We start from the raw sequence: 12,166 nt of genomic DNA, 5'->3' as shown, positions 1-12,166 counted from the left end.
TGAAACATCAAATGCCTTTTAGGCTGTTCTCTGAAAGTGGGAGACGATGCTTTTTGCCACAATGAATGGTGAGTTTTACTGGCCTGGCAATGTCCCTTCTGGACGTTACAAATCCTTTCCCCACCAGTATCGTGATGCTGGGTGGTCTCAGAGATGCTGCGTGCTGTTTCCACCCTGGCTCTCATCACGTTCTGATTTCCTCCTGCCCCCATTCCCTCCTGCCTCTGACATTCTCTGCAGTGATAAAGGGAGGCGTATGTCTCCAGGGTAAAGCAGCAATGTATTCTTTAAGGTTATTTTCTTCCATTATCTACCACTGCATCTTGGCACCTCGGTTTCAGCTGAACATACAGGAAATGTTTTATTTCCCTTCTAACCAAGAGCTGTTTTTAATGAAAGATGCTTTGCTCCCTTTTGAGTTAACTTGCTAGCTGTATCAGTATCACCAGTGTTTCCCAAAACTCCGACAAAAAGCAAAACTGAAGCCTGAAACATGAAAAGCTGCTGTTGCTATGCACTCTGTCTCTTCCTGTTAGGAGATAAATCAACTTGAAGTGATGTTGTGATGAAGTCCCTGCTGGCTTGATTCACTGCACGTAGCCTTCAAGGTTGCTGTACGTGCTTCTTGTAGCCTGAAAAAAGGAATCCCTCAGAATATGTGGTACCAAAAGGAGTGAACTCATTTATATTCACATGCAAACAAGCATTAAGTAGCTGCGAATACACTTGTGTGTGCTTTTACTTGCCTGTATGCTGCTATAGCTATGGAAAGGGACCTTGGCGTACGAAGGCTCCAGTTGGAGGTGTTCAAAGCAATGCTGTCTGATCAAAATCACCATAAGCTATTGATTAACATTTAATGTTTAATAATAAAGTCCAAAAGTTGTGGATGAGCTTGCAGTGGAAGATCCTAAATGTTGATTGCATCCCAAACTTCTTAACATCATATAGGGATTGTGGCCTTGTGATGGCAGGTTCCTGAGTTTTCATGAGCTGTTCTGGGGACAATGCAAAAAATAAAGAATAAAAAATTTCAGCTATTTCTGATAAAGAAAAAAGGCTTTTTTTTTTTTTTAAACCAACAGCAAACTCACTGCGACATAAAGTACGATTGTTTCCAGCTCACAGTCAGCCCGTTACTGGCACAGAGATGTTCCTCCTGACCGTCCTTTATTTGAACGCTATTATTTAGAAAGCGTTGCTGTATTGACTCACGTGATGCCCTGCACGCGCTTGGCTCCCAAGCACCGTGTGGTCCTGGGATGTGGGTTTTGTTCCTACCTGGGTGGTTTTCTCCCTTCTGTTGAGGTGGAGATAAGATTTCTCGAGATAAAAAACCCAACCAAACAAAAGAACAGAATGGAAGTGGGACTGTGAGCCAGATCCATGCTTCAAGTTTCAGTCACATCAGGCTCTTCTGTACAAAGGGGGTGAGGAAACCCTTTCCAAAGAGAGGAGAGCATCTTCTCCGGCTGCCAGGCCCTGGGATGCCATGGGTGGGGGCCTGTGTCTTCCTCCAGCCAGGGTGGAGCAAGGCCTGTTGTACCTTTGATCTATTTTTGTGTTGCTGTGCTAGTTCTGGTCCGTGGTGTTATTTAGAGGCTTCCCTTGGTGTGGCTTTCTCCTCGCGCTGGGTTTTGCACTGCCAGACGTTCCCTTCTCTCACATTACCCCGGCGTGTCCTACAGCTCCCTTTTGCCTGAGACCTCTCTGCCCATCTCTGCAAGGGCTCAGTCACACTTGCAGGGGAATCTCTAGAAACTGGTGGGATGTAAGGGGGAGCAGGAAATCTTTTCTGAAGGGAGATCAAATCAAAAGCAGGGTATCGGTAAGAGGCATCTGGAAAAGGCGCTTGAGCTGCAAGGCATCAGGAGTTTGTTAGTGACTGCTAAACCACAGCCACCTACCTCAGGGTTTAGCTGCTCTGCCTCTTCAGTCTTGAAGACCTGGGCTCCAAAACCAGAGTATCGGTCAAAATGGCAGACATCTTACTCATGCTTCACGGGTAGCTTGTGAGGTTCAGCATGTGGCTTTTGGAGTTTGTAGTTGCTCCGTTCAATACGGATGACAACTTTAATCGGTGGGAAACGCATTTGCTAGGATACGGCAGGGTGGCACTGAGGCAGTGTTGTTCTCACCGTGGGGCTTGGAAAGCTGCTTTTGGTGTCCTCAACCAGGGTGTGCGAACGTATGTACTTCAAGGAAATGAAAATGTGCGCGGTGTGTGAACAGCTTCAGCCTGGCACGCCTGCTGGATGCAGTTCCTCATTATCTAAGGCATTTGGCCACTTTCTTCCTTGGAGATAGTGCCTGGTCTCTTGTGGAAGCTTTAGTTCAAGGGGGTTTTTTTGTTTTGTTTTCGTTTGGTTTTGTTGGGGGTTTTGTTTGTTTTGTTTTTGTTGTTGTTTGTTTGTTTGTTTTTGGATTGTTGCACTTGCAATGTGACATAAAGGTCACTGTGGCTTTAAGGATATGTCTTTTTCCTCATTTAACACAGAGGGACAAATTTCTTCATTTTTACTTTTTTTTAGAGTGAACTGACTACTAATGGAGTTGAAAACAGTCCTTAGTATTGAAAAAAAAAACAAAATGGATCCTAGCAACTACAAACAAGACCTGTATTTATACCTATTTCTTTCCTAAAAATGGCTGGAAAAGTAAAACTGAGGCTGTGGTTTCATGTTTCAGCATGAGCCGAACCAGTGTGTTTCCTGCCACCGCAGCAGCGTGGTCTGGTCCTTCCTGCCCACGGCCCCTGCCCACGGCTCTGGCCGTGCAAACCTGACCCTGCGGTGAGCTGGGGCCGTGTGCCAGAAGGGCGGAGAAGTCACCCCACGACAGGGACTCCCTGGGGGGACGCAGGTCCCTGCACGGCCCCATGAGGCTGGATGGGGGGAGCGGACATGGGGAGCTGTGAATTCGGCTCAGGCGTGATGTGAAACCACGCGCTGGGATAGCGGTTGTGCTTTCTGCGGTCGCAATGGGTTTCAAGGACTTTGTGAGCTCTCAAAAGACAGTGTGCCAAAATCCCAGGTTTTCCACCTTTAAGAGAGACAAACATCCCCAAATTTTACCAGCTGTTCTTTGAAAACTTATAAAGTGGAACAAGAAGTAGGTACAGATCCTGCTGCCATGTCACCAGCTCTTTACAAAGCGCAGTTCAAGATTTCTCTCTCCCCCTGGGCTGACTTTATTGTTACAAACCAGGATTTGGCTGGGGAGCGCTGGTAGCACCACAGCAATCGTCCTAATGAGCACAGCTTTTGGAAGCCACGTGGGGAAGCCAGACGTGCAAGGCAGAAGGTGGTGTGAATGCAGACTACTGTATGATTGCACCACATCCGTGTGGATTAGTCTGAGAAATTAAAGATGAATGCAAAATTAATGGCTCTGTGAAACCTTCACCCCCCTCTAGCTGATGATAAAATTCTCATCGGCTCTGCAGGGGCCTGGACCTCTCCCCGTTCTCATGCAGGTTTCTGTGCAGACACCAAGCAGATCATTACAGAGCTTCCAGCTGGGATCATAATGTCATTTCCTCTGCTATTTGCTCAGATTCTTTTTTCGTATCTTCCCATTCCCTCCTCAGCCTTGCTGAAGAAGTGCTTTGTGAATTTACAATTTACTTACCAGAGCTCTCTGGTGAAAAGGTTTCCCCGGGTTGCCAAAGAAATCCATGCACCAAATACAGACCTAGTGCCTAAATGGAGCAAAGCACGCGCCTCTTTTTCGGGTCTGTGGATGCAATATGCAGTGTGCACGCTTTGGCATGAGTCCTCATGCTGGCCCACCTCCAGGCCAAGAATCGCATCTCCCATCCTTAGGGGACGTGATGTATAAATCACTGCAGCTCGGCGATGCAGGGAATGTGCCACCAGCAATCCCCGGCCACGCTCCTCTTCAAAGCAGGCAGTGTCTGCTCTCCCCGCACGCTTGCAGTAAATACAGAGCGCGGGTGTATTGTCAAGGCCTCTGAGCTTGGCTTCTCGAGCCTGCTTTCTATTCACAGTCCGACAATGGATGTGAAGATGGAAGGATGAAGAAGAAATGTGGGGAGGCAGCGCAGTGCTGGCATGCTTTGAAAGCCGACTCCTTTGCTCCAGATGTTCTAAATCACATGTGGAGAAGTGTTTGTGGTCAGATGCTGCTTGAAACCGATTGTTGATAGTCTCCTGAGACGGCTCGTGACAAACTGTATAATAAAAATGCTAAAAATAGCATAGTTATTCCCTGGAAAAGCAAAGTTCCCACAATCCAATGAGCTGGGAAAATTGTTGAACTTTCTTTGGACACAACGTGCTCTCTTTTTTTTGTGGGTGTTCTTCAACCTTCCATGGGTCTCTGGGCTTTTTTCTTATGACCCTTCTTCCTCTTACCAGCTCCAAGCAACCACGTTTCCAGCCTCCCCAGCCCCAGAAGCAGCTGAACTGACCACTAGCCATCGACGTGAAAAACAGTCTCCCACTCTTCTTGAACCTCATAGTTTGTTCCCCGGTGTCGCTGGTTGTTGCGAGTTTGTCTTGGTAGAACATTCTTTTTAAACTGTGGGGAAAGCTAACTCAGCAAGACACGTAGTGATAACACCAAGAGATCTTTAACACAATGGGCCATCCTTGACAGCAGCAGTCCTCTACTGACCATGTCTAACCTACGCCACCATTGATTTCTTTCCAATGTTGTCTGCTTGCAGCTCTGCAAGGCACAGTACTGCCCTTCCCCCCCTCAGTGCATGGGCAACTGGGTGTTAACCACCGTGGAAGGGTTTGGTACTCTGTGTCCCCTAGGCAGAAGGATTGAGGCCAGCGAGCGTCCCAGAACTCTCCTCCACCACAGTGTGCGGTGAGGTCAGGTCCCGCTTGAGAACTTCATGGTTTAATGAGTGGAAGTGGGTTTTTTGGTGGTGAGAGAAGGTGGTTTGCTATGATCTGCTTATGCTGCAGTAACAAATCGCAAATCTGGTGGCAGAGATGATAAAAGCTTTGGATAATGACAAGACGTGGAAATGTTTGGCGTGCCCAGAGTGAGATCACGTATGCTTTGCCAGCCGGCAACAACCCTTATCATCTGACAGATGCTAAATACGTACAAGTGACCTGAGTCTGTCTACTACTGGAAAAAATGTCCTTGTTACAAAAACTACGCTTCTGTGTGCCATTTTTTGTATTTCTCTGATACTGGAATTAGCTATAGATTCTGTCCTATTCTGGCATGAATTGCAGCTCTGCAGCAACATATACTTATTTAAAATTTCCTTGCCAATAAATTTAGGGGAAGATCTTGGAAACGTGAGCTCAACTTAAGCAATGAATTGTGATGATCTTTTTGTGGGTGATGACTTCAACCGTATAGCGATTTGTTTTATCTGACCATTCATTCTGGAGACTAGTGATATTTAAACTTTCAGCAGAGTGAATAATTGAAGTAGTCAGCATTTTAATGTATGCACTTAGGTAAAGTCCCAGTCCTACATGCCAAAGTCTCCTCCGACGCTTTGTGCTCGATGGGAAATTCCACGCACCCACCAACCCAGTTACCAAAACCTCTGTCACTCCCCTGCTGTCAGGTAGGTCATCAGCTGAGGCCCATTTTTGTGCCCTCCCTGACTGCTGTGGGGCTGTGTGGCCGTGGAGTTTTGCTAGCGAAGCATCTGAGGTGCAGCTGTTCCTTGCCCATGTAAAAATCTGAGGCACGCAGCAAATTCAGGGGTAGAGTAAAACCAAAGAAATGGAGCAGGGTGCAATGAAGAACACAAATGTTTTAGCAGTGTTATAGACAAAATATGAAAAGGCTCCAGTTTCATAATGAAATGAAGTTTGTGCTGAGCTTTTGGTCTGAAGTTTAGATCCTGCATGATGTCTTATTAATAACATTTGTAATATATTCAATCTGCTGACAGACTGATGCTCCGTTCCAAAACCACCGACACAGTTGTCTCCATGAATGTCTTCCTGCCAGGCTCTGCCTGAAATAGAGTCTAAGAAAAGATAGAAAACTGAAGTTGCTTTTTCTGCCATGAAGATGAAATGAAATACGCGGTGATGTACACGAGCAACTGTCCTGCTTACCCAGGCTGGCTGCACTCTGCCTCCCTGTCCCCAGCAAGCCACCTGCACCACTGCCGCTCTCCTGCCCGCTGCCGTGCTGCTTGCCCGGGCGCATCATTCCTCCTCATCCTCCCTTCTTGGACTTGGGAGGTCTGTCCTCACCTGTGCCCGGGCCACCCCTCCGCACGGCGGGTGCTTCTTTCGCCGGTAGTAGTTTCCTTCTACTCTGACACAGTGGTTTGAAGACCTGTTGTTTATTAGGACTTGCTTTTGATATTTCTTCCCCTACTTATAAGAATATGTGTCTTTATTTGAAGGCTGTGTGGATTTATTTGAAGGCTGCTAGTAGGTCCAACCCTCCCATGGGTCCTTCCTCCAGCAATTCCGTGGATCCATTGCTAGTAAATAAACACAGCTCTCAGTATCGGAAAATATAATTGGCTGTGTAATGCACAGAAAGCAAAATTGCTTTCCCCGAGATTTATTCATCAATTATGGTTTGCCCTGGATGGTGCAGTTTGAACCATTTTCTGGAGAGGGGAGAAATATGTCAAATAGAAAAAGAAGAAGCTATTGTTATAAAAAATGACTGGGTGCCTATGTGCGTGACTGTGTGTTTTAGGTGTTCCATAATAGGTATCCCATTAACAAGCTAATGAACGTGCAAATGAGGAGCCAAGGATTATCAGTATATTTGAGATAATAATGTGTATTTTGGTGTTTTGCTTGTAATTAATGAGAACGTTGTCTGCTTTGTTGGTGTCCCCTGGGTGAGGTTATTTCTTCGCTGTGCTCTGCTAGGAGGACGCAGCAGCCAGTGTGCTGTGCAAATCTTGCCTCTCCTTTTTGCAAACTCTCTTCTGCCTCCACCTGCTGTGCCCTACCTCGTACTTGTGGTGGAACTCCAACATCTTACCAGCCTTCAGGCTGGGGATGCCAACGTCTGAGTTAAAGCTAAAGCCAAGTCAGCTGCAGTAAATGCTCAAGCTGTGTTTTTAATTAAGGTTTTAATGGAAATGGCGCATTTGTCCCTCTCTGGAGAACATACTGATATGACAGTGCTGTGCAGAGTATTATGAAAACAATGGTGTTGCCAGTTACGCTTCTAATGGGTCAATACGGTGCATGGAGAATAAGCAAAGTGACCATATGGAGAAGGAGGGGTCTGTTATTTCTTAAGGGCTTGTCTGGTGGTGCTCGGTTCCCTCAGCGACTATTTACTTTAAAACCATTTAGTAGGACTTGAGAGCTCTCAGCGTCTGGTGGGATCCAGCCCTTTTGTAAATACACTCCTACGAGGGTGCAAGGTGATCTGTGAACCTGTCAGCTACCATGCTGACTCTGATGCTGCTGCTGTTGACCTCGTCTCATTATTGGTGTTAAACTGGTTTGCTAAAAGGCATTTAATTAGTTTCCTATTTGTTAGCAGGAATCACTCGTATTGTAAAGCACACTGTGAGCCGTGCTGCCCAGAAATGCTGCTCTGATGCTAGGTAATACACAAGGCAAACAGATCACCATGGTGTCCTACTGTCTGTTCTCTGCGAGGCCACCTACCGATTGCATGGTCCAGGAGGTCCTCTCCGGTGGCCAAGGTGCCTCTCTCTCATTTAAGAGGTGAGATCTTCTGAGGCAGGATTGATCAATAACAACATCCGTACACAGGACCTCTCCCTACTGTGATGTTTAGGTGCTACCTGAATATAACGAACATCTGTCAGCTGAGAGAAAGAAATAACACCACGTATGTCTTTCAAGGAATCTGTTGGTTGCTGCTGTAGCTGATAATAATGTGAGAAGGAAGGAAGGAGAACAGACACTCCACCCACCCTTGTGCAGCTCTTTACCTTCAAAGAGAAACACCTAACAACCATGCTCACCCCTGTGCTCTGTCTTTTTAGGTGCTTATGTCGTGTTGCCACCTATAAGAGAAGTCAACAATAGCCAAAACGTAATTGGCAGATGCAGGCATCGCTTGCTGTCCCACATTTTCAAGGGTCTAGAAAATACACTTATTTATTACCTTTGCAGTCAAAATAATTGAGAAGTCTGTGCATCTGTGAGAGAAAGAATAGCTGTCACCTCATAGCAGCATTCTGGGTTCGTAGATCACAGGGTAACTCAGGCGGGAGAGGACCTCGGAGGTCTCCAGTTCAACATCCTGCTCCAGGCAGGGTCAGCTCTGAGATCAGACCAGGCTGCTCAGGACTTTGTCTGGTCAGTCCTTGAAAACTGCCAGGGATGAAGATGGTGCAGGTTGTCTGGGCTCTCTGGGCTCACGTTACATCCACACGTTACTCACGTGTGGGTGCCTTCTTGACTGTTAAAAAGGGGTGTTAAATGCAGTTAAGAAATTCGGAACCCTTATCCAGAGCGTGGAAAAGAAGCTCCAGCCATCTGCTTCTGTAGTATGTTGTCTTTCATTCATTTATGAGATAAAATGAGATTGATTTGGAAGCAGTTTTGGGAGAGGGAATTCAAATGTCTTTCCAGGCCATCAAATATTGTTGAATTTATTATCGTTTCAAGACAGAGTCATGATCTGACCAGAAGACTGGAGGCCAGGGAAATTTTAAACTGTAATGTAAAATGAAATCCTCTTGGCTTGAGGTAAGCCACTTAGTCTGCTCACTATAACATTGGGAGAATAGTATTTACCACTTGGTGCTAGTGCAAGGATTAATGTTTGCTAGGTGCTGTGAAAATGAAAATATTCTTCACAGAAAGCTTCTTGTCTGCAAGGAAAATTTATGCACACAAAGAGCCTCTGGATCCTGTCCTTTGGCGAGAACCTCTTGTTGGCTTTTTTAAAATTATGCTTAATCTAATCAAATGGCTCAAGGCAGGAAGATGTTTGCCCCCTTTCTCCCTCCCTATCTCTTCCAACAGACAAGTAAGTGTAGAGACCCGCAGAGCAATGGACTATGAAAAGAGAAGAAGAGGAGATCTTAAACTGAAGAAGGGTTAAGATGCACACAAGAGCAAGGGAGACCCATAACTTGGTACAGCACGGGGTTTGAAAAGAGGGAGAAGGACACTAGGTAGCTAGAAAAAAGGCTGCTAGCACTGAAGACTGCAATTATGGAAAGGTTAATGTATTCAAGCAGTGTGAGGTATATTTATTTGCTAAATTGCCTGTTGAAAGCTTTTCCTTCCCAGTGAGGCAGGGTCACTCAGGTATGTCTCTCACCCAACCTGCCCATGCTGGCTCGGCCAAGGGTAATTGAAGCAGGTCATTAGCTGCAGGCTGGGCAGCCCAGCTTCGCTGGAGGCAGAAATGTACAGCCCTGAGAGAGCCAGCTCGAGAGTTAATGCAGGAATACATGAGGTGTTTGATTACCCAGCAGTGTTTTCCCACAATTCATGAATATACTTATCTCCAGTTTTGTAACATGTAGACTTTTAAATAGCTGAGTCCTAAAGTTTATCAGACACATCAGCTACGACCTAACATCTTGAAAGCAAATTTTGCTTAGCTGAAAAGGGAGCTTTAATGTCAACGTGCAGTGAATTATCTCCCTTCCTTTCATTTGCCTAAAATAAAGACTGTATTTCAGGCAAAATGATGCTGAATTTGGACAAAGGAGCAGTGGGAGGAAAGCTATACTAAAAGTCTGGAAGACATCTTTGAAATGATTAACGCTCTTCTCAGATTAAATGGGGTAAAATTGCTTCAAGATGCTTAGAAAATACCTCGAGAAAATACTAAACAATTTATTCCACGGAGCATCCTTTTGAGAGTTCCTCTAACTGATTTCAAGATATGGGTTTAAAAATCTGGAGGACAGAGTAAGCCCGTCGGGTGACATAGGGCATGACAACAGCCGATGACAGGGCTATGGACGGGCTAATGCTCAGACCACGTAGTAAGCCAACAGGAGCTAGATGGTGGCGTACCGCAGAGCTGCCTTATACAGTCTCTGAATGTTTCCCTTCTTGTCCTTGAAGAAGGAAAGTATATTTATTGTGTATCTTGCATGGTGATCAGCTCCCCCATAGGAAGTTATTTATTCGGTGCTGATATTGGACAGGACCCTTCATTTCCAGATCGTACCGCACCAGTACGTTACAAACAGCCTGAGGAGGACAGAGTCACATTGCAGAACAACTCCGGTGGGACCGATCGGGGTATTGATAACCCAGTGTAGCTGTTTATGGCTCCCTCAGGTGCTTGTTCAAAGTTCAAGGGCTCTCCCATAAATGCAGGGCGCTGTGATTTACAGCCAGGACAGTGGGGCTCACCTGCTGGAAGTCAGGGAAGGGGCACTTCCATCGACGGTGTGCCTCCCAGGAAGGTTAAAAAGCATTTCTACCCTCCTGAGGAGGAAATAAGCCTAGGGAAGTGCCAGGCTTAGCCCACACAGAGACCTCAGGAGTTGCTCCAGCACAGAGCGAGGAGGGGAGGGATGCCCGCAGAGCATGCCCCCGGCCCCACTGCCGGGGCACGGCCAAGGAGCCTCCTCCCCAGCCTGCTCAATGCCTCTGGTTCTGCTCTCCTTCAAAACTTGATTTTCCATTGGTGTAAATTAGACAAGAATTCATTCAGAGCCTTTAATTCTGATTTTTATTTTTAATCTGCATAATCAGATTTGTAATGGACTATTTTCACAGTCTTGGGACTGCTCTGAGATCATTAGTGCCGAGTCCTGTGAGATTGCCATCTGCGTGGAGAAGATGAGGGCTGCGGGGCAGCCTTACGAGCCTCCTGTGGCTCGTTCAAATCATTTGTCACTTGAACCCCGGCTGCTTTCCCAAGCCACTCAAGGGGGTACATCCTTGCAAAACATTAGTCGTCTGTCCTAACTCATGTCCTCAACAGATGCAATTGTTTAGGAGAACACAGTGCTGAGGGGAGATTTATAGGGTCTGGGTTTTAGAACAACTCATTTTATATTAGCTTGGTCTTTAATGAAAGAAAATTAAACAAAAGCAAAAGGAGAGGCAATACAGTAGCACCTGGTCTGGCACCAGGTTTCTGCTTCCCAGGTTGTGGGGAAGTACTTGGAGGTAAGCAAGGCTGGAGTGAGACAGGAGATGGAGATGAGAAGGATATCCTGGGGTAGGGACTGGGGAGCTCTCCCAAAGGAAGGTGGTGGCTTTGGAGAGAGATGAGGCTGACAGGGTGGTTGGAAGGAGAGTAGAAAAAGGAGAGTTGAGCCTTGCTGAAAATCTCACTACCCTAAAATCCGCCTCCTTGCTTCCCACATCCTTACGACTTCTCTCCTTCTCTTCCATCTCCAGCATCCTCCTGATACTTCCCAAGCCTGTTTCCCCAGCCATGGATGGCCCCAAGACAGCCTTCCTATCCCTTACTCTGTCTACTTTGGACTTTGCTGCTGCTATGAAGTTTTATTTTGCAGCTGCAAGGAGGAGAGCAAAATAAATCTTCTTTCTGGGGTTGGCAAAATTCACTGTAGCCCGCATGCTGAAAAGCCTTGGGCTGGCTCTGCTGCCACATCTTGTTCTACTTAAACTGCTGCTTTTAATAGACCCAAAATGTTTGCTTTACCAAAGATGTTTCCTTCCTTTCCAGTGGAACCATGTGCACTGGTTTGTTCATGTAAGACGTAGCCTGGCTGTGTGTTAGCTCATGTGGCACCAGCAACATGAAGACTGGCAGACCACCCAGCTGGCAATCTTCTGTTTGATTTCTGTTTCGGTGGAAGCTAGATTGGAGATTATTTAAAGGGGTTTTGAAACATCTCATTTGAAAGCACATATCAGATGCCAGCTCCTACCTTTAATTAACCCTTTGAAAATGAGACTTGCCAGTAGGGATCTGTAGTAGATTTTGGGGGTTGCATTCAGAATAATTGGTAACTTTCTACATGGAAGCTGGACAGCAGGTGTTAGCAAAGCAATTCTCCTTTGTATCTTTATCTCTTTCCCATTTCAGGTTCTCCATGGCCAGTGGCATTTCTTTCTCATCAAATATCTTTTGGCAGAGGTTTCAAATCATAGAATCATAGAATCATTAAGGTTGGAAGAGACCTCTAAGATCATCGAGTCCAACCGTCAACCCAACACCACCATGCCCACTAAACCATGTCCCTAAGAGCCTCATCTACACCTCTTTTAAATACTTCCAGGGATGGTGACTCAACCGCTTCCCTGGGCAGCCT

The sequence above is a fragment of the Pygoscelis adeliae genome, unplaced genomic scaffold (assembly GCF_000699105.1).
Source record: "Pygoscelis adeliae isolate BGI_AS28 unplaced genomic scaffold, ASM69910v1 Scaffold251, whole genome shotgun sequence".
NCBI classification, from domain to species: Eukaryota; Metazoa; Chordata; class Aves; order Sphenisciformes; family Spheniscidae; genus Pygoscelis; species Pygoscelis adeliae.
This window is presented reverse-complemented; position numbering follows the sequence as displayed.